The following is a 24,728-nucleotide window of genomic DNA, read 5'->3' on the forward strand; positions in this document are numbered from 1 at the left end:
TCCTTAGGTTAGTTACGTTTAAGTATTTCTAAGTTCTAGGGGACTGATGACCTCAGAAGTTAAGTCCCATAGTGCTCAGAGCCATTTGAACCATTTTTTGAAAGTATGGCGAGATCCAGACGCAACAGTGAAGCTAACTGTACGGAAAGGAGAATATTTGCAATTAAGTTCATTAATTTTATAGTTCATTACTAAGACTTGTTTGCCGTTAGATTTTCAACATGTTTTCAACTCCGGCAGTAGCTGCTCATGCATATCCTTCTGTAGTATCTCGTGTCTCTGTGCACTAAACTACGGCAGTCACGGTACGGCTCCCGCAAATGTAAACGTTTTCCCCAAATGCACGTATTTGTAGATCCCCTATCGAAGTTTGTCAAGGCTTTAATTTATTGATTTAAACGATTGTCAAACCTGTTTGTTGTGAATTAGGTTATGTACGCGTAATAAACTAAGCACACTGAAATGACTGATTTCGCAGTTAGATGAATAACTTTATCATTGATCTGATGGGTCATGATATACTTGTGTCAGATAATGCGGGACCAAATTAATATATTTTATCAAGAATCCAATTACAGGAACTCCAGCTGCACGATAGGTGAGGGCTCTACAAAAATACTGTAAGCATATACCTCGTAAAATAAAGACCCTCTGCAAGGATAAATATATAGCTAGAGACTAAGAAACTGCGGTACTTCATGTGAACACAACCATAGGCGCACATGTCGAAAACCCTATCATGATGGCTGAAGATCGACAGCAATAACGCAGTTAGACTGTAAAAGTGAGACAAATATGACGCGCAGATTAAGATACGACTAAGGTAACAAATCATGGTGATACTCTAGAACAAAAAGGGTAAGTTTTCGGTAAAGCTTAAACAAATTAACCAAAACTTTGTCAGATTATCGGTCTCGGCCCGAAAAACGTAAGCAGTACGTTAAATTATTCCTCTGTTTCCTCCACTAAATGTTTCATGTCGAAATTTTTTCACTCAGCCGTTAAATATATTAACTTTGAAGGAGGACTTCAGCGTGGCAAGGCGATATTGGTAATATTGTTCTACTGTTAGGGTGAATAACACACGGACAAAGCAGACGCTGCGTACGAAGCGATGCCAAAGCTAAACAGCGGTCGGAGGCAATCAATCACAGGTGAACATTGCAACAGCGGCTGTCTTTCGGCGGTGAGCTGCTGATGGGTATGCGGCCCGCCTGTTGGAACGGCTGTCAGCCTGTGGGTGATGCATGACGCTGCCGGCCGCGTTCCACGTTTAACGGCGCCGTAATGCACGCCAAGTGGCCGGCGACACGTCATTAATTAGCACCGAAATGAGCCGAGCGGACAGTGCAGGACAACACCGGGGCCAGTGGATCGTGGATAGGAAGTCACGTCCACGGATATACCGCTGTCATATTTGTCGTATTCGGGCTCTACACGGCTGTAGTTCATCTATCATTGAAACTGGAAAAAGTATACCATTTATACGAAACAAGTTGCCGGAGAACTATGAAACAACGCCCATCTAGATAACGAGCTTTCAGTGAGCAGTTACTCCTAATCATAGAGGCCATTACGTAAGGTATGAACAACGGATGCATCGGCTGGCCCTCGTGGTAAATGTTTGGCTGTCGTGCAGAGACATTCAGTTTGACCGACTTATTCAAATGGCTCTGAGCATTATGGGACTTAAACATCTGAGGTCATCAGTCCAGTAGACTTAGAACTACTTAAACCTAACTAACCTAAGGACATCATACACATCCATGCCCGAGGCAGGATTCGAACCTACGACCATAGAAGCAGAGCGGTTCCGGACTAAAGCGCCTAGAAACGCTCTTCCACAACGGCCGGCCCGACTTATTCCTTAAAGAGTTACTGCGTACAGTTACATACTCACTGTAATTCAGCTCAATGTGGATCTGTAAATCTCGAAATCCGCACGTTCGGTATATGGCGAATGGTACCTGAAACAGAAATGAAGACCATGATGTTGGAAAGGAGTGTGGAAAACATGAGTAGGTATATTGCGTTGTACGCTTGTTTGTTTACCTGATAACTTCATCCGCGTATGTTCCGTTAATCAAGAATGAATAGCTCAGTGACTTGAATAGTGACTCATTAGAACATTGCTGTTTTCCAGTGGTGCACTAGCAACAAGGATCTCAACAAGAACCTCGCAAAATTACGTATTTTTATCATGGACGGTTTGAACCGCATAATTTTCTAATTCCAACCTCTGAACGCACTTATAACACTATTGGATCTCTCTCAGCTCGGCTACTTACAAAGTTAAACATTTTTTTCATATCTTTTCAGGAACTTGCACCTCATTCCGTCACAGTAGACTCACTCTCATAATCGGTTCAAGGCAATTGAGATGTCACAAGGTGTTTGTTAGGTTACAGCTTAAGTGATCTTCGTCTTATCATTTCCTATGATGTAATTATCTGTCATAGTTCTATTTGAAGCAGGCTTCTTGGAAGGATTTTGGCTAGCCAGAGATCTTACTTTAAACGGAAACCATCACCATGACAATGATTCGTAACATCTGTAATACCAATACGTACTGACCCATAAAGATTAGGGAAAAATATCCGCATACCTGAGAAGTAACATTACATTATCATCATATCTCGGTAGTTTCGAGAACAATTTCAATATTAATTTTATTCACAACATTTTGGTAACACTTTTTAGCTCAGTTCACTTACGTTTGTTTTTAAGTTACTCCTGAATACAAACATAGGGACACTCTTTGTGGGTAATAATCACAAAACAAGGTCGACACGCTCAGTTCTTTCAATCTAACATTAACTTGAGTACCATCCCAAATAGACGGGAAAATGCAACAATTGGTTAAAATATTCTGTTGTGGATTAATTAAATTTCCTTCTGTTCCCTGACTTGTGTATCTTCCCCAGTAAAACAAAAGATTAAGGAGAGATTTACAGTAGTCTAGAGATGTTATACTGTATTAGTCATATTGCATGATTGGCTGGGACCCCCTCAAGAGGCATGTTGAGCCGCCTTGTCTAAGTTCTTCAGCTTGACCTCATTTTGTAGCTTGCGTGCCCCTAATCTACCCAAGTGATTTTACCGGGGAAGTTTTACATGGAATAAAAACCACGTGTCGTTCATGACTTATCATCACGTAATCGAGAGGTGAAGAGTGGGAAAAGGCAAACCGAAAAGTTTTGGGTTTTGATCGGGATTAGATAAACCATCGATGTATGTGACGAATGCTGATACGAGCCGTAGAGTCTCGTGTCTTTTCTAGGTATTGTATTGATGTGTTTTCGGCACCTATAGCCACAAGCATATAAGCAAAGGGTAGAAATTGCAATAGTCGAAATTATATTAAATAATACAGTCGATAGCGAAGATGATGTCACTCAAAAAGTTCTGCGAGACTTTGAGACTACAACAAATACAAATATGAGAAGTTCCGGCACCTATGCCACCCCTAAATATCTACTTCAGCTGCTCATTCTATGCAAAACACTCGCGAGACCAAATTTTACAACACCTGTCGCAGATCGCACTAATCACTTTTGGAAGAGTGTAATTAAAGAAACCATTGAACAAAAATCACTGACATCAGATTAAATAGAGATGGCGGCCTCTTTCGCAATGCGGCTTGGGACACACTGATCGGGAAGCGGGCGCATCGAATACGGAGCCAAGGATGGCTATATTTGCGTGGGTAGCACTAACGTTACAGTTGGAAGCTAGAGTATATAAGAGCGTATCAGCAGCCCTTCATCAGTCGTTCCTCTTGACTATGGCCTAGGAAAAATTGCTCGAAAGGTGTGGTGTTTTAACCAGTTTACGCTGCTGGAAGCCCCAGAACATTTTATCATATAACCTTTTGTTCATTTTTTCGCGAAGGTATTCTAGAAGTGCCGGCGTACATCCCATTTATCTCTGAATGAGCACTTCTTTCAGTTCGTCAACAGCAAGTCATAGGTCATACACCTATGGTTCAAACGAAATTAGCACGATGCACGATTCCAACAACTACTAAGAACATTAAACGCATCAGCCAACATATCAGTAAAGATGTTTTATATCAGGGACAGTAAACTGCAAAGATTTTTTTACTAGGATCGTACAGAATGAAAGTTTCTCCACGGCAGTGAACTATAAATAAAAATGATCATTTATTGTTATTTGTTTTTTACTGGAACAGAGAGAGTGACCTTTGACTACTGCTCCACAGATATTCGGCTTCGAAAATTTTTTAATTCACGGTATCAACTGTGACAAAGGATTGTTACTGTGAGAGCTGTATGGATCTTCTTCAATGTTAACAATGTTGGCTGAAGGGAATTTTCTTTCTAGTGACAGAAAAAACGGGAATCTATAGGTACGATATCAGTACTATGGGAAGGTCGGTGAAGACACTTCCCACCATAACGCCTACAGAAAGTGGGTTCTCTGTAGAGCGAGCATTGTGTTGGTCCAACGGGACACTTGCTGTTACCAACCGACTTCTGTATTCGAACATTATGAAGTACCTCGAAGAAAACGATTTATTGACACATAGTCAGCACGGTTTCAGAAAATATCGTTCTTGTGAAACACAACTGGCTCTTTATACTCATGAAGTAATAACTGTTATCGACAGAGGATGTCAAATTGATTCCATATTTTTAGATTTCTATAAGGCTTTTGACACCGTTCCTCACAAGGTTCTTCAAAACCAAACTGATTGCCTACGGAGTATCGCCTCAGTTGTGCGACTGGATTAGTGATTTCCTGTCAGAAAGGTCACAGTTAACGACATAGTATACGATCTGAGTAGCCGTCTTAGATTATTTGCAGATGATGCTGTCATTTACAGTCTTTACAGTCATGTGATGATCAAAACGACTTGCCAAATGATTTAGAAAATATATCTGTATGGTGCGAAAAGTGGCAATTAACCCTGAATAAGGAAAAGTGTGGAGTTATTCACACGAGTACTAAAAGAAATGAGCTAAATTTCGATTACGCGATAAGTCACACAAATCTGAAGGCTGTAAATTCAACCAAATACTTAGGGATTACAATTACAAATAACCTAAATTCGAACGATCACATAGATAATATTATTGGTACAGCAAACCGAAGACTACGAATCATTGACAGAACACTTAGCAGGTGAATCGGGTCTACTAAAGAGACTGCTTACACCACGCTTGTCCACTCTATTCTGGAGTATTCCTGTGCGATGTGGGATCCGCATCAGGTGGGACTGACGGATGACACTGAAAAAGTACAAAGAAGGGCACCTCCTTTTGTATTATCGAGAAATAGGGGAGACAGTGTCACAGACATGATACGTAAACTGGAGTGGCAAACATTTAAAAAAAAAAAAAAAAGAAGGCGTTTTTCGTTGCGCGGAATCTTCTCATGAAATTTCAATCACCAGTTTTCTCCTCCGATTGCGAAAACATTCTGTTGGCACCCACCTACTTAGGGAGAAATGATCATCACGATAAAACAAGAGACATCAGGGCTCGCACAGAAAAATTTTAGTGTTCGTTTGTCCGGCTTGCCGTTCGAGAGTGGAACGGTAGAGAGACAGCTTGAAGGTGGTTCATTGAATCCTCTGTCAGGCATTTTATTGTGAATAGCAGAGCAATCACGTAGATGTAGATAGTTTGAACGGTCGCCCACAGCTTTCTTTTTTCGTCTTTTTACAGCTTTAGGAAACTGCCAGAATGAATAGCCCATGACGCTCGTCCCGTACACTCGAGAGAGCTACAAAAGTTACCCGACACCTAATTATGTGTGTTGCAAACATTATCACAAACTTAACCTTTCAGATGGAGAGGCGAAGATTTGTAGTCGTCATTATGTAACAACAACAGGGATACTGGGACTGATAGGCTAATGCCAGCAAACAGTCACGTCATCAGTTTTTCACACACGTCCACTTGATTTTTGAAGTGCATTACTTAACGTTTTTTGTTGTGTGGGAAATATTTTTGTGGCAGTGGTACGTGACGCCAGTTTACGTAAATGTCAAGGAGAAGTTGCTACAAATGTTTGAGAACAGCTGTTGCCTGATCATCGCAGTGCAAATGCCAGATTGTATGGTTACCATCATTTAGAATTCCGCGTATCCCACCAAACGAAAAGTGGATACTATGCGCCATTACAACCTCAAATTCCTATAAGGCCCTGGTTGACGAGGACGAAGTAGCACTAATCTACGAATTCCACCGTCAATCGACTCCTCTTTAACCACCCCTCGTTTCTTGCACATCTGTATAGAATCAATATTTATGATTCCCATTCACGTGAGTGTGATTCTCAATCAGAAGATTGTTTCCGTATTCCAAATCTGACAATGAACGGCTGGAATTTTTGAAGACTTAGACGAGTATGGGTCATCTCCTCCTTCAATCAGCGCCTTCTGTTTTGGTTTCTAAAGAAATGATTGTGAATTTCGTGTAGAGTGAAGACTGTAAGGAAAAATCTGTAGGTTTTAATGCCATTAATATTTTCATTTAACTATATCGTTTATTATCAAATTTAAGAAATAGTGTGGATTGATAACATAAAAATGTTTTGTTTACTTTTCTTATTCTTATCAAATTTTTGTTGCGGAAAAAATGACTGTTTGAGCTTTCCATTCTATAAATGTGCTTTTCAAGGACACAGTTTTCTACGATACAGCAGAAAACTAAATACAAGATGTTATAACAAACTTGTCGCTAATACGAAAAAAGTCGTCCTCTTCAATTCCTCCTCACAAATACAACACGTTGTTCCAAAGAAGACGCCTTTCCTAAGGTGTCCCAGTACGAAAATAACCACCTCGGTCCCTTAGATTGCTTAGGCACGCTGTTCTGCCAGCGGGTAACCAGTTAGGATCCAAGGCTTAAAGATATTTCCTTTCACCACTGAAGCGGCGGCAAGGGGAAGAGAACCGGTCTTCCTCAGTATGCTTTCATCGAACGCTGCGCAGTGTATCTTAGAGTAAGTAGGTAAAGTACGGTATTGTCGATGACGAACCGTCCGTCGGATGTGGTCGTTACGTTCGGCAAGCGCTTTCCTGCGGTCCTAGAAGAAGGCCGTTGCATTTACTTCTCTCACTTCCTTTCAGTTCGTTTCCACAATCGTCCACAGCACCAATGCAACACTATGCTGCACCATAGAAGCACTCATTTCAAGACAGTCTATCAGTAACAGCTCACGGCAAACATAGAGTAGGGACATCCATGCAGAGAGCATTCAGTTGCGTAGAAAAGAATTTTTGTCACCATCATACTACGACTCTAACAGTCACGTGACTATGATGAGACGTAAGGTTTGCCAGTAAGTACCTTACAGATCTTTCATGGAACACAGAAAGTCCCGCTCAAAAGTATCATGCGTTTTGTACGTGAGTTTCGTAGACGTTTTAATAATTTGCACTCCACATCTGTAATGGACTTTGCGTAAAGCTTTTGAGAGATAAATGGAAGGCATTTCGCTTGTTTGCTGCAAGTGTCATAGATAAAATGTCGCTATTTTACTGGAATGTCGCTATGTTACCGGAAAAGAAAGAGGGGCCACCACCATTTGTAGGCATTGAACCGCGCTTTATCGTATTGTTGCGCCTTTTTATAAATTACTAGCTGCCCCCTGCCCCTTGTTGATGTGGCTCACTCTGTATAAAACAGTTCACGTAACATGCAAAAAACTGGTGATTTCTCAGACTGGGAAACAATAAAGAATGGTGTGCCACAAGGTTCGGTCTTGGGTCCTCTGCTGTTCTTAATATATATTAATGACTTGCCATTCTGTATTCACGAAGATGCAAAGCTGGTACTTTTTGCCGATGGTACAAGTATAGCCATCACACCTAACAGACAAGAATTAACTGATGAAATTGTAAACGATGTTTTTCAGAAAATCATCAAGTGGTTCTCTGCTAAATGGGCTCTCTTTAAACTTTGACAAAACACAGTATATACAGTTCCACACAGTAAATGGAATGACACCATTAATAAATATAGACTTCGATCATAAATCATTAGCTAAGGCAGAAAATTCAAAATTTCTAGGTGTATGCATTGATGAGGGGTTGAACTGGAAAAAATACACTGAAGATCTGCTGAAACGTTTGAGTTCAGCTACTCATGCTATTAGGGACATTGCAAATTTTGGCGATATACATGTCAGTAAATTAGCTTACCACGCCTATTTTCATTCTCTGCTTTCTTATGGCATCATATTCTCGGGGAAGTAATCATCGGAGTGTTCATTTCACAAAAGCGTGTAAACAGAATAATGAAATTTGTTATTAATAATCCGAAAGAATTCAAAAGTATTAGCAGTGCACTTGGCTACTACACTATGAGAAAAGATGTTCTTCACTACTCAAGGTTAAATCTAACTTTGGCTCAGAAGGGGCAAATTATGCTGCCCCAAAAGTCTTTGGTCACTTACCTAAACGCATAAAAAAATGACTCTGAGCACTATGGGACTTAACATCTGAGGTCATCAGTCCCCTAGAAGTTAGAACTGCTTAAACCTAACTAACCGATCACACACATCCATACCCGAGGCAGGATTCGAACCTGTGACCGTAGCGAATAGCTTAAAAAGTCTGACAGATAGCCACATATCATTTAAAAGGAAATTAAAAGAATTTCTGAGTGGCAACTTCTTCTACTCATTAGATGAATTTTTGGATATAGTAAGTGGGTGATTTCCTCACGCCCCAAGAAAAAAATTAAAAATATTAAGTGTTACGTAATATTTTGTGTAATGACACGTTCCACATCATTACGAAGTGTCGTATTAATGATCTATGGAACAAGTACTAATCTAATCTCTAATCTAATCTAATAAAGGGAAAAGAAAGAAAACAAGAAGCTCATATTTCTGATAAAGATAGGAACTGAATATAATCTCCTTGTCCTTCTTGCCACCGAGCGAGGTGGCGCAATGGTTAGACACTGGACTCGCATTCGGGAGGACGACGGTTCAATCCCGCGTCCGGCTTTCCTGATTTAGGTTTTCCGTGATTTCCCTAAATCACTCCATGCAAATGCCGGAATGGTTCCTTTGAAAGGGCACGGCCGCCTTCCTTCCCCATCCTTGCCTAATCCGATGAGACCGATGACCTCGCTGTCTGGTCTCCTTCCCCAAAACAACCCCAACCCCCAATCCTCCTTGCCTCTGTCCATCTTCAACTCCCCTTCTTTCTCTGTCCATTTCCTCCTTCCGCCCCTGTCTGTTCAGCTTCTCCTCCCCCTCTCTCCATCTTCTTCTGCCCTCTCTCCCCCCCACCTCATCCTCCTTCCTCTCTCCATCCTCTTCTTCTCACCCCTCTCCCTATCCATCTCCTCATGCCCACTCTCTCCCTCCCTCTCTCTATCACCTCTCCCCCCTTTCTACATCCATCTCCTCCTTCACCCTCTCTCCATTTCTCCTGCCCCTCTCTCTGTCCATATCCTCCCACCCCTCTGTTCAGCTCCCCTCTTTCTAACCTTTAGTCTTGTTTATTGTCACTGAAAGCTGAGATTCGGTAGTAGTATTCTCACTACAAACCGATAGGACATAAGTACTTGTCCAAACGTTTACTATAGTCATGTGTAAAAATCTGAAGTAAATCAGTGGAGTCCTTTTTGAGTTTCGTGGTAACAATGTTTCCCCTTTCTATATTACATATATTTTTATACATTATGTAGAACAAAAATTTGTAGTGTATGTCGGGTCCGAAGGGTCATTAGATTACTGTGCGGATATTTGAAGTAAACCAGTCAAGCACTTTTCGAGATTTTTGATAATAATGTTGCCCCTTTATATATTACATATTTATTTATATATTACATACATATAAAAATAGTTATATAACAACACGTGAATATTCGAATGCAATTTCATATAAAAACTTCATAGGAATCTATGGAGACCTTTTGGAGATTTAAGATTTTGAACAAATGAAAATTCAAATTTTACTTATATAGATGCTGTGGTGGCGTTGTGAAATGGCTTCCTGGTGTGATGTCTTTCAATCAGTTCCTTGTTCATAGGGTGGCACCAGACGGTCCGAGTACCGCCGCCAGAGGCAGGGCAGCCAACAACAGCCGCGGACACCAACCGACGGCCGCTACACGGTCACGCCCCCTCGGCCAACGCAGGCAGCGCCGCTATCAAAGAGGTAGCTGCAAGCTGTCATCATCCCGCTTCAATCTCGTATTCTATGCCTGCGAATGCTCGACCTCTCTCTCAGCAATTACCGTGTACACGGACTTGGATATTTCTGGATATCACACTGGATATGCCTGCATTCGCGTTCTTGCAACCCCGCTGAAGATAAGGAAACGATTTACACCTGACTATTGTATCTTTCATTCTTTGCTTTTTGTCTCAAAACCCAATAAGCATCACAGGATAAAACACGTAGTGCGTCAAAATGAAAGGGTCGCAAAAACATGGAATTTGGAGTTATGCCATGCGGTAAACTAGCGATTTATAACACTTTGAAATATTTTTTAGGGACGAATTCCTTCTGTTTTTACTTTTTGTATAACTGTGTGTGTTCAGTCTTCCATCATCCTTACTGAATTTAAAACATAAACAGCACATACTCATTCTTCACAAACTGTAATATTACAACTATAGTTTTACTGAGTGATTACTTTTTTTAAAAAGAAAAGCACAGTAGGTTGGGGTTCAAAATGGTTCAAATGGCTCTGAGCACTATGGGACTTAACATCTATGGTCATCAGTCCCCTAGAACTTAGAACTACTTAAACCTAACTAACCTAAGGACATCACACAACACCCAGTCATCACGAGGCAGAGAAAATCCCTGACCCTGCTGGGAATCGAACCCGGGAACCCGGGCGCGGGACAGTGGCTTGGGGATTTGCATAATCTGGGGCTGTCGACTCATATTGTCATATATAAATGTTACCTGCAGATGAAAACAGTTCGAAACGTGTACACATCCATTTTCTTGACTGGCAGTACCCTCCCACATTAAAAATTTTATCTAGTCACATAAATTAAGCTTACGATTTTATACGCTGTCTCTCGATGTTAGTAAACACATAAAGCGCATCTTATTAGTAATATATCTGTAATGAGGCCTCTGTCGTAATTATTCGTCCTCTTTGGACGAATTTTGAATTGCAACTGCAGCAGCAACAATTCAGCACCATCACTGTTACTAATAAGTAAACGTGTGAAAACAGAGGAAGTACGTGGAATATCAAACTGCCGGCCGCTGTGGTCGAGCGGTTCTAGGCGCTTCAGTCCGGAACCACGCGGCTGCTACGTTCGCAGGTACGAGTCCTGCTTCGGGCATGGATGTGTGTAATGTTCTTAGGGTAGTTATGTGTAAGTAGTTCTAAGTTCTAGGGGACTGATGACCTCAGATGTTAAGTCCCATAGTGCTCAGAGCAATTTGCACCATTTGAGTTCTAAGTCTAGTGTACTGATGACCTCAGATGTTAACTCCCACAAGTGCTTATAGCCATTTGAACCAATATCAAACTTATGTTGAGGGTGAGCTAGGGTGGGTGAGTGGTCCACCTGGAAGCATCAGTGGCACAGGGGAATCTGCAATAACGTTTATTTTTCGTGTTGAGTGTACAGAGTTATAAAATTTCTTCGGGGTGGTGGACAGGCATAACCGAATGCCGCGAAGTTTTGACGCCCTGTCAGAGAGTCGTGACGCCGCCACAGGTCAGTGTGTCGCGGCCGCATACTGTGCTGGTGGCGGCGTGGGGACGGGATGGCGTCACCTACCCACATGATCTGCGGTACGGTGCGGCTCCCATCTCAGCGCTCTCGAAAACAGCCCGTCATGCACTCAGGTGAGGACATCCGACATTGGACTAGGATGTCAGTTGTCGCGAGGGCTAGGTGCTGGTCGACCAAGACTGCAGCAGATGTCCACAAGTCGGCCAGGGGGCCAGGTGAACATGCCACGTCTGGTCGGTGTGGAATTGAAGGCTACCAGATCATCCGTGATTGACCCTCAGTCGAGAAGGGCTAGTTGCGCACCAGTCTCACCTCATCCACGATGTCCAATAGGCAGCCACAGCAGACCACAGCTGTGGTATGCATTAGGTTGCCTTTGTCGCACTGCTGAAGCCAGAAAGCGGGTAGCAGCAGACCATCATCGATCACCATGTGGTTTCACCGAAACTCAATAGACTGTTCTAGCGACACAGATAGAATAGCAGCACGACTGAATGTGTCTTTGACCTCCGAAAGCCTCGTTTCTCGAGGGGCTGAGCCTGTGCACACGACACGGTGGATCCGTGTACGTGAACGCTCATGCTCTCATTTGCCGGTGCCGTCAGTGTTCCTCGAATTACTGTGGTAATAAGGTAATTATTCTGGGTTGCCAAACTCGGGTCTTTCTTTTTGCGACGTATGGCTATTGTAGTGGTACGCTGGCGCTGAACTTATGAAGTGTCACTTCATGCTGTCTTGTTACATAAAACGCGACGTTTGATTTTCTGCTTTCCTCGCTCGGAGGTAATGTGGCAATGCTCGCCTGGTGCTCTAACGTCCGTTACAATAGCGTTACGTCTTATTGATATTCCGAACGACGCACCCTTCTCTGTTCTGCGCACGCCGGGTAGGATTTTAAATAGTTCAACCAAGTACAACAAACTTATTCTGCGGCGTAACAGTTTACATCTTAGGGTAGAATGTAAACAATAGTGTCATACCAATGTCGCACGATTATTCCCATTTGATATTGACCATATACGCAAAACACTATGCTCATTTCACAAATATACCTACTTGTGACACCATGCACACAATTACAGCCCCACCTTAAGATTTCAGTGTGACCTTCGGGCAAACAATGAATAGGGTTTCCGCGACCAGGATATACCTGAAGGTTTACTTATTAAGATAGTTCAATAAAATGTTACATTCTGTTGGACACAAAAAATATATCCAGATTTGTGAACGGCATAACAACAACAATGGCGATTACCTACAGGCTACAAGGAGGATCATCACATTTAACAAAAATGTTCAAATGGTTCAAATGGCTCTGAACACCATGGGTTCAAAATGGCTCTGAGAACTATGGGACTTAACTTCTAAGGTCATCAGTCCCCTAGGACTTAGAACTACTTAAACCTAACTAACCTAAGGACGTCAGACACATCCATGCCCGAGGCAGGATTCAAACCTGTGACCGTAGCAGTCATGCGTTCCAGACTGTAGCGCCTAGAACCGCTCGGACACCATGGCCGGCTAACAAAGATGTTAATATGTCACTTATACAACGACTTTTCTGCGGTGGAGTGGTTCGATGAACTTGTTTGGCTGAACCAGATAAGCGTATGAAATGATACAGCTGCATCACAAACAGCAGAATTAAAATCACTGACCTCGGCTGTGTTTAAATATTAACGGAGCCGCAGCCGCGACCGCCGGGCAGATAAATGGAAATTGATAGCGCACTTCTTTCTCGTCCGCCCGCTTAGTTGGCAAACTCATTTAGCAAATACGCTTCGCATGAATATTCCATTTCAATTTCGCCCGTGGAGCACCTGCTGCGCAGTCTCCCAATTTAGGCCAGCTCAGTTATTTATGAAGCACTCAAATGCAGCGGAGCGCGACATTTCGCCGCGCCGTTATCAGGCATCGCGACGCTGCAGTCGATACCAGGCCTGAGTGCGTGCTGCGCGTTTGCGGAATCAAAAGAAGTGATGTTCAGCGGAAATGATTGAAAGTGAAATTAGCTTCTGGGAGGTGCCCGGCTGTGTGTGTGTGTGTGCGCGTGTGTGTGTGTTTTGCAGTTGCGACTCGGCTCATCGGAATTGAGCTGAATCGTAAGAGTGGTAAAGAGAGATGACGGGTGAGTCTCACCACGTCTGTAACATTTCATATAATGGATCACTCTATAAAATTTGGACCCATCATTTTCTTTTGTTTGAAAATGATGTTGAAAGTATTACCTTTGTTTTGTGGTGCTGGTGAGCGCATGATCAGTATCGGCAGTCCTGTTCGAGAAAAGAGAAAATTGCTCTACACAACCGATGTATCATTTGCCGTCCTCTCTCTCCCCCCTCCCCCCTCCCCCGCACGTCCTCCCTCAGACGTATGTTGGCTTTCCGTAGGCTCTTTAAGACCGTTAAAAATAAATCTGAATCTTGTGATCGCGGAAATTTGATGTTTTTCCTACACAGACATTTCTCTGTAAGAGGACTACATTTCAGATATTTTGACAATGTCTGCACTACAGCAACGGTTACGGTGTAATAGAGCTCCAGGCACTTGCAATAAATGGCGGTTTTCAAATACCCTTTACCATGGTTTCGAAGAATTTAAGACAGTCTTTTTCAGAAGGACAATAAATTTCACATTAGCAATCAATTAGTAAAGCTATCTCCACATGACATGTGTCGGCAAAGGTCTGTATGTTCATATGTAAAATCTAAGCCCTTGCTTCTGAGGGCCTCAGCTTTTATATGTGGACATACAGACCGTTGCCGACACATGTCATGTGGAGATAGCTTTACTAATTGATTGCTAATGTGAAGTTTGTTGTCCTTCTGAGGAAGACGGGTTTAAATCCTTCGAAACCATGGCTACAAATTTTTGAATCTTATTCCAGCGCTAAATACTGAAAAAGAAACGGTTCATTTCCATTTAATGCAAGTCCTGAAATCTGTAAAAGCTTTTCGTGGAAGCAGACCTATTGCGTTGTTCTAGCTGCGATAGAAGTGTACTACCTATTAAGCTGAGTAGAATGTAAATTTCTGTAGTTTGTTTGGGATAATAATGGACTTTTTTATCCTACAATTTTCGAATTCTTTCACTTTCCATCGATAGAAAGACAATATATATATATAATCTAATTTTTCCCCAACGTTGCGCAACGTTTGCGAGAAATCTGAGCCCAATGAAAAGGGAACTTAATCGTAAAGTTTACACTTTAAATAAATTTTACTGACTAAGAAAATATTTAATACTGAAATCAGTGGCGACTTCTAACCACACATCTGTAACTATCTCGTTAACGGTTCGCTTGCGGACCCTTGTTTACTGGAACGCTCATCTCACCATGGCGCACCAAGCGTCCTCTTGTGTTGTCCTTGAGTATTAGCCACTGAGCCATATCGCTTCTTATACTATACAGCTAATTCAAGAATTTGTACTATCCCGTCTGCCAGTTCCCCTTACGCCCTTCTTTAATAGGGAGATTGTTTTTGATTTTATGTAACCTTCCACTTGGCTTGATTCTTGTTGGGACTATGATACGCAATCACAGATTATGTACATCAGGAATTAGTATGACTCAGTTAAGTATTTCGCTAAACTAATCAGTTTCTTAATGCGTCATTCATTCCAGCATGACCTATATCCTAAACCGTAGGAGAGAATCGTGGGCCCGCCGGCCGGATCCGACCCGCGGTTGGTTTCAGTCTGGCCCGTGGAAGAAATTCGTGGAAAGGGGAGCGAGGCCCTGCAGAATTTTGCAACGGAGGTTTTTAAGACAGCTGTTGTAAAACGTTCTAAGTAAAGAATCAATGTTCACCATGGCTATGACCGAGCGGTTCTAGGCGCTTCAGTCTGGAACCGCGCGACCGCTACGGTCGCAGGTTCGAATCCTGCCTCGGGCATGGATGTGTGTGATGTCCTTAGGTTAGTTAGGTTTAAGTAGTTCTAAATTCTAGGGGACTGATAACCTCAGGTATTAAGTCACATAGTGCTCAGAGCCTTTTGAACCATTTGAACTATGGGTAAATAAATTTAGTCATCTGAAGATGGAATGAACATAAAATGAATGTACTCTCAAAAACGCGTGTTCTGAGGCTTAATTTGCTGGTGTGACGTGTCGGGAAACAGATCCCATTCACATTGATACGTTAACCCACAAACTTTATCACGAATGCTACAGATCTGATATCATGCGACAAGATCGCTGCTGTCTCGTCACATGACAAGGCTGCCCGCGAACTTAAGTATGCGAATCACGCCCGCGGTTCATCAAAGGTTGCCCACGCCTACCCTAAAGCGTTTCAGTTTCAGTACTCATAGCTCTCGCCTCAAGCCCTGGCTGTCGCGTAACTGTGTAACTTAGAGCATGACTAATGTGTACCCTCGTGGGGGTGACAAATACCGGTCCACAGCTCAACTCGCTGGTTTACGCAGTCACTCCTGCCGCGCAGGACTAGCCGACCGGTCTCAGACGCTGCAGTCATGGACTGCGCGGCTGGTCCCGGCGGAGGTTCGAGTCCTCCCTCGGGCATGGGTGTGTGTGTGTTTGTCCTTAGGATACTTTAGGTTAAGTAGTGTGTAGGCTTAGGGACTGATGACCTTAGCAGTTAAATCCCATAAGAATTCACACATATTTGAACATTTTGAGCAGTCACTCCGGTTCTGATGCCCCATGTGTTTGAAGAGCGAGACGTCCTCCGGAGATGTTTAGCAAATTCAAGTGGCAAACTCTGCAAGAGAGGCGCTCTGCATCGCGGTGTAGCTTGCTGTCCAGGTTTCGAGGGTGTGCATTTCTGGATGAGGTATCGAATATATTGCTTCCCCCTACTTATACCTCCCGAGGAGATCACGAATGTAAAATTAGAGGGATTCGAGCGCGCACGGAGGCTTTCCGGCAGTCGTTCTTCTCTCGAACCATACGCGACTGGAAGAGGAAAGGGAGGTAATGACAGTGGCACGTAAATTGCCCTCCGCCACACACCGTTGGGTGGCTTGCGGAGTATAAATGTAGATGTAGAGTAGTGGTTAGTCGGCAAACAGGGCTCTTGCATTCCTCCGCCTTAGGACTGTTTCATTTTAGACCAGTGATATGGTACAATGGCCAACGATTAAGTAACTGAACGACTGCAGCTAGGTATGCATTTAGTCAAGTAGTTAGTTGTAAAGATATTGTGGGCCCAGTTATCAATATATACGCAGATTATAGAGTAGTTCACTCTCTGCCTGCTCTAGGTTAATCACGATAGCTCAGCTCTAGACAGGGCCAAATATCGCCTGTTTAACAAAGTTCCTGCCAAGTTCACCGTTACTTCTCTCTCTCTCTCTCTCTCTCTCTCTCCCTCTCTCTCTCTTTCTCTCTCTCTTTTTCTCTCTCTCATATGTTAACTTTGCCTTGTTGCAGCTAGATTCATTGAAGTCATGTCATGAAGATCATGTTTCATATTGCATACGGTGGCCGAAGTTTTGCTTTTGCTGGTACGACTTCTATTAGATGAGCATCGATATGCTGTATTTTACTTAGTGAGCTTTTTAATAAGATAGCTAAGAAACTTTCCAAAATTCTCAGTTGCAAAAAAAGTGCTATTATAATTTTCTAAGGTCACTGGAGGTTCCACACGTATATCCCCGTCCGATCCATCATCATACTCATTTCCTTTCCACGTACGTTTCTGTCGTTGAACACAGGTAGTACATCACTCGCCATGTGACTAGTTTATGGGCCTAGTGGGATGTCTTTATGGCTTTGATAAGAAAGATGGTCTGGCCGCTTCCTGTCGCCTTCTAGCGTTGTCGCCCTTTCTGATCTGCCAGTGCAGCCAAAGAACAAATGTACTCGTCCATGTGCACGTTCTACCTGGTCAATTAAATTTGTATTTCAGGATAACGTACCGTAAGTTGTGCAACACTACCGTCTAAAAGCACTGAAGGACAAGTACTTTCGATTCCTTTTGCATCTGATGACGTCCAATCAGCATTCTTTGATAGGAAATATGACCATATGTTTTCTGCTGTCATCTCAAACTGAGTGTCGTTCTGTTTATCCAAACATGTCTACACTTCAATCGTATGCGGGACCGAGGCCACATGTAGAAACTGTCACAAAACAGAATCATGTCATGGAATTTGGCGTTTATTCATTGATTTCAATTTTTTTCTCACAATATTCGTTCAAGTCAGTCATAGAACTTTGGCAGTAAGTTTGAATCTCGCCATAATCATTTTACGATGGTAATACCCCATTCAACAAAGCTAATGACGTAGTCAAGCGAAAGAAGAATTCATTACATTGTACGAAGTAGGCTTCATAAATGGATGTCGATATCACAATTACCAAACACTTATTTAAATTCAAAATACAGAAAACTAGCACCAAAAGCTGAAGTTAATTATGAAGGACTTTCATTTACATCGTTAGGATGCCTGAAAAAGCACAAAATCACAATTCTCCGTTTGTGCAAGACGCACTTTGAAATTAACATGAGAAATAAGCTAATAAATTCCGCATCCAAGATGCACAAACAGCCAGAGGAACGCAAGTTGCTCAGAGTACCGATTCTCAAATATGAAAGTAACGCCCCATGCTATTAGCAAAAAAGCGGACCTTACGTCTTCAAACTTTTCGGTCACCACCCAACACTTTGTACACCCTGATTTATTTGTGAAATAAAAGTAACTAAGGTGATACAGTATCTTAAAGCGATCTGTACCAGTCATGTCTCATTATTTTCCAGTAATTTGTTAGTGCTATACTACAAAAGAACTAATGTGTCGTTTTCGCCTACGTTTAAGGCACTCAGTCACAGGACTTTTATTTTATTGTATATTTCAGCATATGGTCACATAGGCAACTTCATCACCGGCCTCGACTTCTTAACGAGTCTCAGATAATCTGAGTATTACACAGTAACTCGTCAACTGGAAGATCAGAAGGGGTACTCATACGAATACTCGCATGTGTGTCTCGAGGCTGTAAAATATAACCAAAAAAAATCGTTACAAGACCACCAATGTGTCCCCCTTCTAGTGATATCTGACGAAATACGGTCGGCAAGGAAAGGAGAGGTACGAGAAGCAAAGCTTGTAGTGAGCTGCTTGTGCACGAACACCGTGTGGTAAACGCCAAACCTCCCAGCTCTAAGTCGTGGAGTGAAGAAATAGGACACACTTTGAGATGTTGAGACGAACTACTTCGTAGTGTTTGAGAGCGTCGTGCTGTTCGTACTTTCAATAGTCATTGTACTATTCCTATCACTGATTTTCAAATGAACTCGAAAAAAAGAAAAAAAAACAGCGCTACGCACCACGATGGAACTATTCGTGGAATGGAAATCGGTAGGTGCGATGTACATGTGCAGACAAATATATGATTAGAAATTCAGAAAATATGTTGGCCCGCCGGCCGGGGTGGCCGAGCGGTTCTAGGCGCTTCAATCTGGAACCGTGCGACCGCTACGGTCGCAGGTTCGAATCCTGCCTCGGGCATGGATGAGTGTGATGTCCTTAGGTTAGTTAGGTTTAAGGAGTTCTAAGTTCTAGAGGACTGATGACCTCAGGTGTTAAATCCCATAGTGCTCAGAAACATTAGAACCATTTAAATGTTGGCCCACATCTGGCATGATATTGATTGATAGACTTGTTTAATGCCGTCTTAAGGGATATTGCGCCAAATTCCAATTGGCGAGTTAGATTATCAAAATCTCGAGATGACTGCAGGGGTTGTCAGTTTGGGAGAGATCCGTGGTCCGTGCTGTCCTAGCTAGTGTCTGCAAAGCACAAAGACACGCAACAGGCACTCTCGCCGTATGCAGGCGTGCATTATCTTGCTGAAATGTAAGCCCAGGATGGCTTGCCATGAAGGGCAACAAAAAGGGGTGTACCGTCGTGCTGTAAGGGTGCAGCGGATGACAACAAAAGGAGTCCTGCCATGAAAAGCAATGCCACTCAGAGCATCACTCCTTTTTCTCGGTATGGCTGGCGACAGTCACGTTCATATCCCACCACTGTCCGGGGCGTCTGCAGACACGCTTTTGGCCTGGATTCATGTTGACTGGACTAGAATTGTCTTCAGGGATGAGTCCAGCTTGGAAATGTGTCCCGATTACCTGGGAAGACGTATTTGGAGGTGCTCTGGACAGTGGTGGGATAACAACGTGACTGTCTCCCGCCATATGGCCCGGTAAACAGGAGTGATGGGCTGGACTGTCATTTGTGTCCATAGCAGGATCTCTTTGGTTGGCATCTACGGTACACTTACAGTACAGCGTTACGTCGACCGTATTATACGTCCCGTATTGCTGTCCTTAATGGCAAGCCATCCTAGGCTTACATTTCAGCAATATAATGCACGCACACACACGGCGAAAATTTCGACTTCATGTCTTCGTACTTGCTAAACCTTATATTGGGCAGGAAGGTCCCCGGACCTCTCCCCAATTAAGAACGTCTAGAGCGTTAGGGGCAGTATTGTCCAAAGAAATTCGGATTTGAACGACCTAAAGCACCAATCGGACAGAACTGGCACGGCATCCGTCAGAAGGACGTTCAAAAACTTAGTCAATCAGTGCCAAGCCGAATAACTGTTAGACAAGGGCCAGAGGTGGACCAACGCGTTATTGACTTGCTCAACTTATGAAGAAGTTTCTCTCGAGTAAATCATCCAGTTTTTCTGAGATTGTAATCATTTGTTTGTCTGTACATGTGCACTTTTTTTGTTTTCCTTTTCTTTTAAGTATCAACTGCCAAAATTTCGAAACGGGTGACCTGTTTGTCTAGAATTTCTTAGAACCGCTGAGAAACCCGAAATGTTTATCTGGGGGATGACAGTTGCGATGTCAACGTAACTGCAAGACAATACCACAGTCGTGTGGCAGCACGGCGGTCTTGTACTGCACTGTCGCAGGAGTAGAGTCTCTGTCGCTTAGGACTGTCTGTTTGGGAAATGCCGTCTTGAGGAGATTTGAATGAGACAGCAGAAGGCCGCGACAGGGAGTAAACAAACAATACGTCCACGGCAAGTAACAAAGCGGGCGTGGGAGAGTGACAACGACAAAAGCCCGTGTTTTGACAGGCGCGCCGCAGTGGGAGAGGAAAGGGCGCCCGTGGAGTGTCTGCGCTCACAATAGGCGCGACACCGGCGGCGCGGGGGCGGCGGCGGCGGCGGCGGTGGGCGCACCTGGTGCACGGCACTGCTGCTGCCGCTGCCGCTGCACTGCGCGATCAATGCACGGCCGAGGCACAGCTGCGCCCGACCAACAGTCGCCACGCCGCCAGCGAGTCCGCGACCGACTCATCTGGCCAGCCGCGCCAAGTACCGCCCGCCTACCTGCCACCACTGAGGGCTGAGCATCTCTTCACTGGCGACGAGCGGCAGCCCAGTCGTGAACGGATGGGGGCAAACGAGCTGACAACGACCTCCCACAAAACACCATCCCAGAATTCGGACGGAAGCGTTTGACAGAAATAATGGGGAACATAAGCGGTGTAAAGACATTTACCCATCACTCTTCTTGAGATCGGTGTCGAAGCGATCTACGCAACCACATCTACGAACAATGTATAAAGCATTTACCCAAAATATTTTCAAGTTGCTTGCACGGTGGAAAATTACAAAGAGATTGGAACAGAACCGAAATAATCCTAAAATATAAGGAATGTGGTGCCAAAGATATAAGTTACTATCGCCCTGTCACCCTCTTGTCCAACCTGTAAAAAAATTTTGCTAGAATTCTATCAGCTTGAACTATACACTTGACCTGGCCCGACCCACTGGGCAACTGAGTTCTACGCATTCTTTAGTACAATCGATCACATCCTCACACTATGCGAAACAATTAGTAAAACAAATGGGTATCATCTACCTCTTTACCTTGTCTTCATATGTTTTGAAAAGCCATTCGATTCAATTAGTCAACCGATGGGGTTTGAGACTCTAACAGAGCAAGGCATAGACCAGGCGTATATTAAAGTCTTATACAACATAGACAAAATCCTCCACAGCGTTTGTGAATGTAGTTGAAGAAACCAATGAAATTACCGTCGAAAATACTGTAAAAGAAGATGGATCTAAACCTCCAAAACTATTTTCTACAGTTCTAGGGAAACCAATGCATAAATTACATTGGAAAACAAAGGGAATCCAAATTCTGGAAAGAGCTTAAGTAATCTGTGGTTCGCTTATGTTACTGTACTGTCTGATACTAGTATAGAAGAATCTCAGATACTGGCTAGTGAACTTTCGTTAGTCTGCTCTGAAGTTGACTTAAAAATGAACTATGATAAAACGAAGATCATGATGAATGAATGACACCAGAGGTAAATATATTTGATGGACGCACCCAGACGCAAAATTGTCACAGAATATGTCTCTTTGGATCAACTACCAAATACGAAAGGAAACCTAAAAGTAGAAACATTTCGACGTATTAAATTAGGCTAGCAAGCTTATGGAAGAAAGTTATCAGTTTTGACGTTCAAGATATCGGTCGAGCTGAAGAAAGTTTTTGACCAATGTGTATTGTCAGTATGTAATAACTTATGAGTGAAACATGGACATTAATGAGTTCATTGTTACGAAAATAATAGTAGTCCAAAGACGAATAGAAAGATCAATGTTGGGCTACCCAAAGAAATTGCTAGCTATTCATTTATTTCTAAAGCAAAGACCTGTTGACTATTGTTATATAGCAGGACGTACAAAGTGTGATTTTACATGTTATATCGTACAAATTGAGTTTTAACACTACTATATTTTTTGAGAATTTTTTGAAAGTATTGAAATATAACAAATTAAAAATATATAAAAACAATCTATTTATACAATCTTGTTTAAACATGTTGGTAAATTAGATAATGATAATAAATAAGATACATAATAGGTTGTGGATGTATTTTAAATTAAAATTAAATTTACGGGAAGAAACAAGAGACGGCAATTTCACTTAGATATGAAGATATGATGTGACAGTTCTTCGTACCTTCTACGTGTATGGTTAAATGTGTTATGTATGTTGTCTTGACTGCCTTAAATAATAATGTATTGATTAATTGAGTATAATGTGGTTCCGAACTTATAGTAACAGTGGAGATTGGGAGTTGATTTGAAATGTCACAGTTTGATGTATCAGATGCGAGAGCTCGTTAAAACTTCGAGCCAGTCACACATGCATACATGATGCAGCGAAATAAGAAGAAATGTCACATCTTCAGATAGTGTTACATGCTATGAAATGGTGTAAAAACCAACTACATAGAGAGTTACATTTTCAGATTGATTCGATTTAGAGTTGGAGAACTTCAGCTTACTTTTGCTGGGTTTGTATGTTTATCTCGTCTTCACTTACCGTGTGGGATATAGCATCCGAATCAGTGTCTGTATTTTTATTTGTGTCGTTTACTATGTACTTATTCTAGCGCATGTTCTGTCCTGTTTGTACGTCTCATGTAGAGATACTTCGTCTGTGATGTAGTTTATAAAGTTCCAGCCATCTTGTCTGCATATTAACTGTCCTAAGTTCTGATTCCCTAAACTCGATCTTATATGTCCTAGAATATCGCTGAAGACCACTGTGTGTTCAGGTATACCGTTCTCGCACATGCACTATGAACATCAATGAGTTCATTGTTAGAAAACTAATAGCAACCCAAAGAGGAACTGAAAGATCACTGTTGAGCTACACTAAGAAAGACAGAAGGAAAGCAGTTCGTATCACACAGACAACAAATGTCGGTGACATAATGGAAAGAGTGAATACCTTGAAATGGCAGTGGGCTAGCCATGTCACTCGAAGAACAGATGCCAGGTGGTCAAAACAATTGCTAGTTTGGAACTCAGGTTACCAAAAAAGACCAAAGGGAAGACCACCGAACAGGTGGGACAGAGACTTGAGGAAGACAGGAGAAATGAACTGGCAATGGGAAGGTCAATATCGGCAGCAATGGAAGAACCTGCAGGGTTCTTGCACGCCAAGAGGTCACATTGCCATACGATCGAATTGGCTGATAATCATGATCTACGAACATGTATATTTTCAAGCAAAAGTTCGGCTTGACAGAAGTATACTGCAATCGAAGTAACTTTGTGATTGACACGAGTCGAGTGGTTGGAGGCAGCTGCCAGCTTATCTGATTCTTTGATTCCATGTGCTCGCTGTGCTGCGTGTCCTGAAGTTAAACGTAGAAATTTGTCAGGCGGAGTTGGCTGCAAGCCGACAACACTACAATCTCTTAGTCACGAAGTTATTTTATTTCGACTACAATGTTAACGTTAAAGATACCTCTTCCTGAAAGTATAATCGAATAAGCAATACAAAAACGTTCATCCTGAGATGTATCAGGTTGCGCATCTGATCTGTATCACTGCCTCTCCCGTCTGACGCAGCGCCGCTGTTAATGCACTGTGTCACGACCTCTCCAGTCAGAAGGACCCGGCGTGCGTCCTGTGTGAAGGTATGAGGTATATTTTGAAATCGTGCAGGGACTGTAGAACTAACGTGCTGCACGATTTTAGGGTGTGCTTCTTGGTTAATGTGCTACTTATTTCGGAATATATATGTTTTGAAATTAGTAAATTAGTACAGACTTGAACTTTTACCCTTTATCGTGCAGGGTAAACGCAATGAGATGCGAATGAAAGCAACAAGTGTTTTGTGGTTGTAAGGGTAGTGAAAGAAAAATGGGAGTTTTTTTCCATCCCCTACTCCAAGGAGTGGAGCGGGTTCTTTGATATTTTTGAGCCATGTGTCCCATTCGGCTGAGAGTGAGGGACAGAGAGCCCCTATTGAGAGTAAGGACAGGCCAGCAGCATTACTTCATACAAACCGCGATAAGTGGCAAATGCGAGAACGGGACTGACGTCGTTTAGTTAACGCCAGTGGCTGTTTAGTTCACGGTAGACAACCGTTACGTTATAACCCTCTGCCACTATTGTGTTGAAAGAGGTCTTGGTGTAATGACTGAAAGCACCGTTCCAATTAGCGGCTGTCCAGTCTGATTGTACTGAATCTCCTATGCCTCACATTTTACAGAGATTCTGTCGTTAG

General features: G+C 42.7%; 1 protein-coding gene across 5 annotated transcripts in view; it reads right to left on the reverse strand.

The window, feature by feature from the left end:
• The window catches only part of LOC126334563 (extracellular sulfatase SULF-1 homolog), a 1,305,433-nt gene that overhangs the window by 814,772 nt on the left and 465,933 nt on the right, over positions 1 to 24,728 (reverse strand). The window contains exon 2 of one of the 5 annotated variants that reach the window (XM_049996945.1): positions 1,901 to 1,967. The exons of the other annotated variants lie outside the window; for them this stretch is intronic. The gene's annotated coding sequence lies outside the window, so the exon portion shown is untranslated. The remainder of the gene's footprint in view (positions 1 to 1,900; positions 1,968 to 24,728) is intronic. 5 annotated transcript variants of the gene reach the window in all.

Source organism: Schistocerca gregaria, chromosome 2 (genome assembly GCF_023897955.1).
Source record: "Schistocerca gregaria isolate iqSchGreg1 chromosome 2, iqSchGreg1.2, whole genome shotgun sequence".
Classification (NCBI taxonomy): Eukaryota; Metazoa; Arthropoda; class Insecta; order Orthoptera; family Acrididae; genus Schistocerca; species Schistocerca gregaria.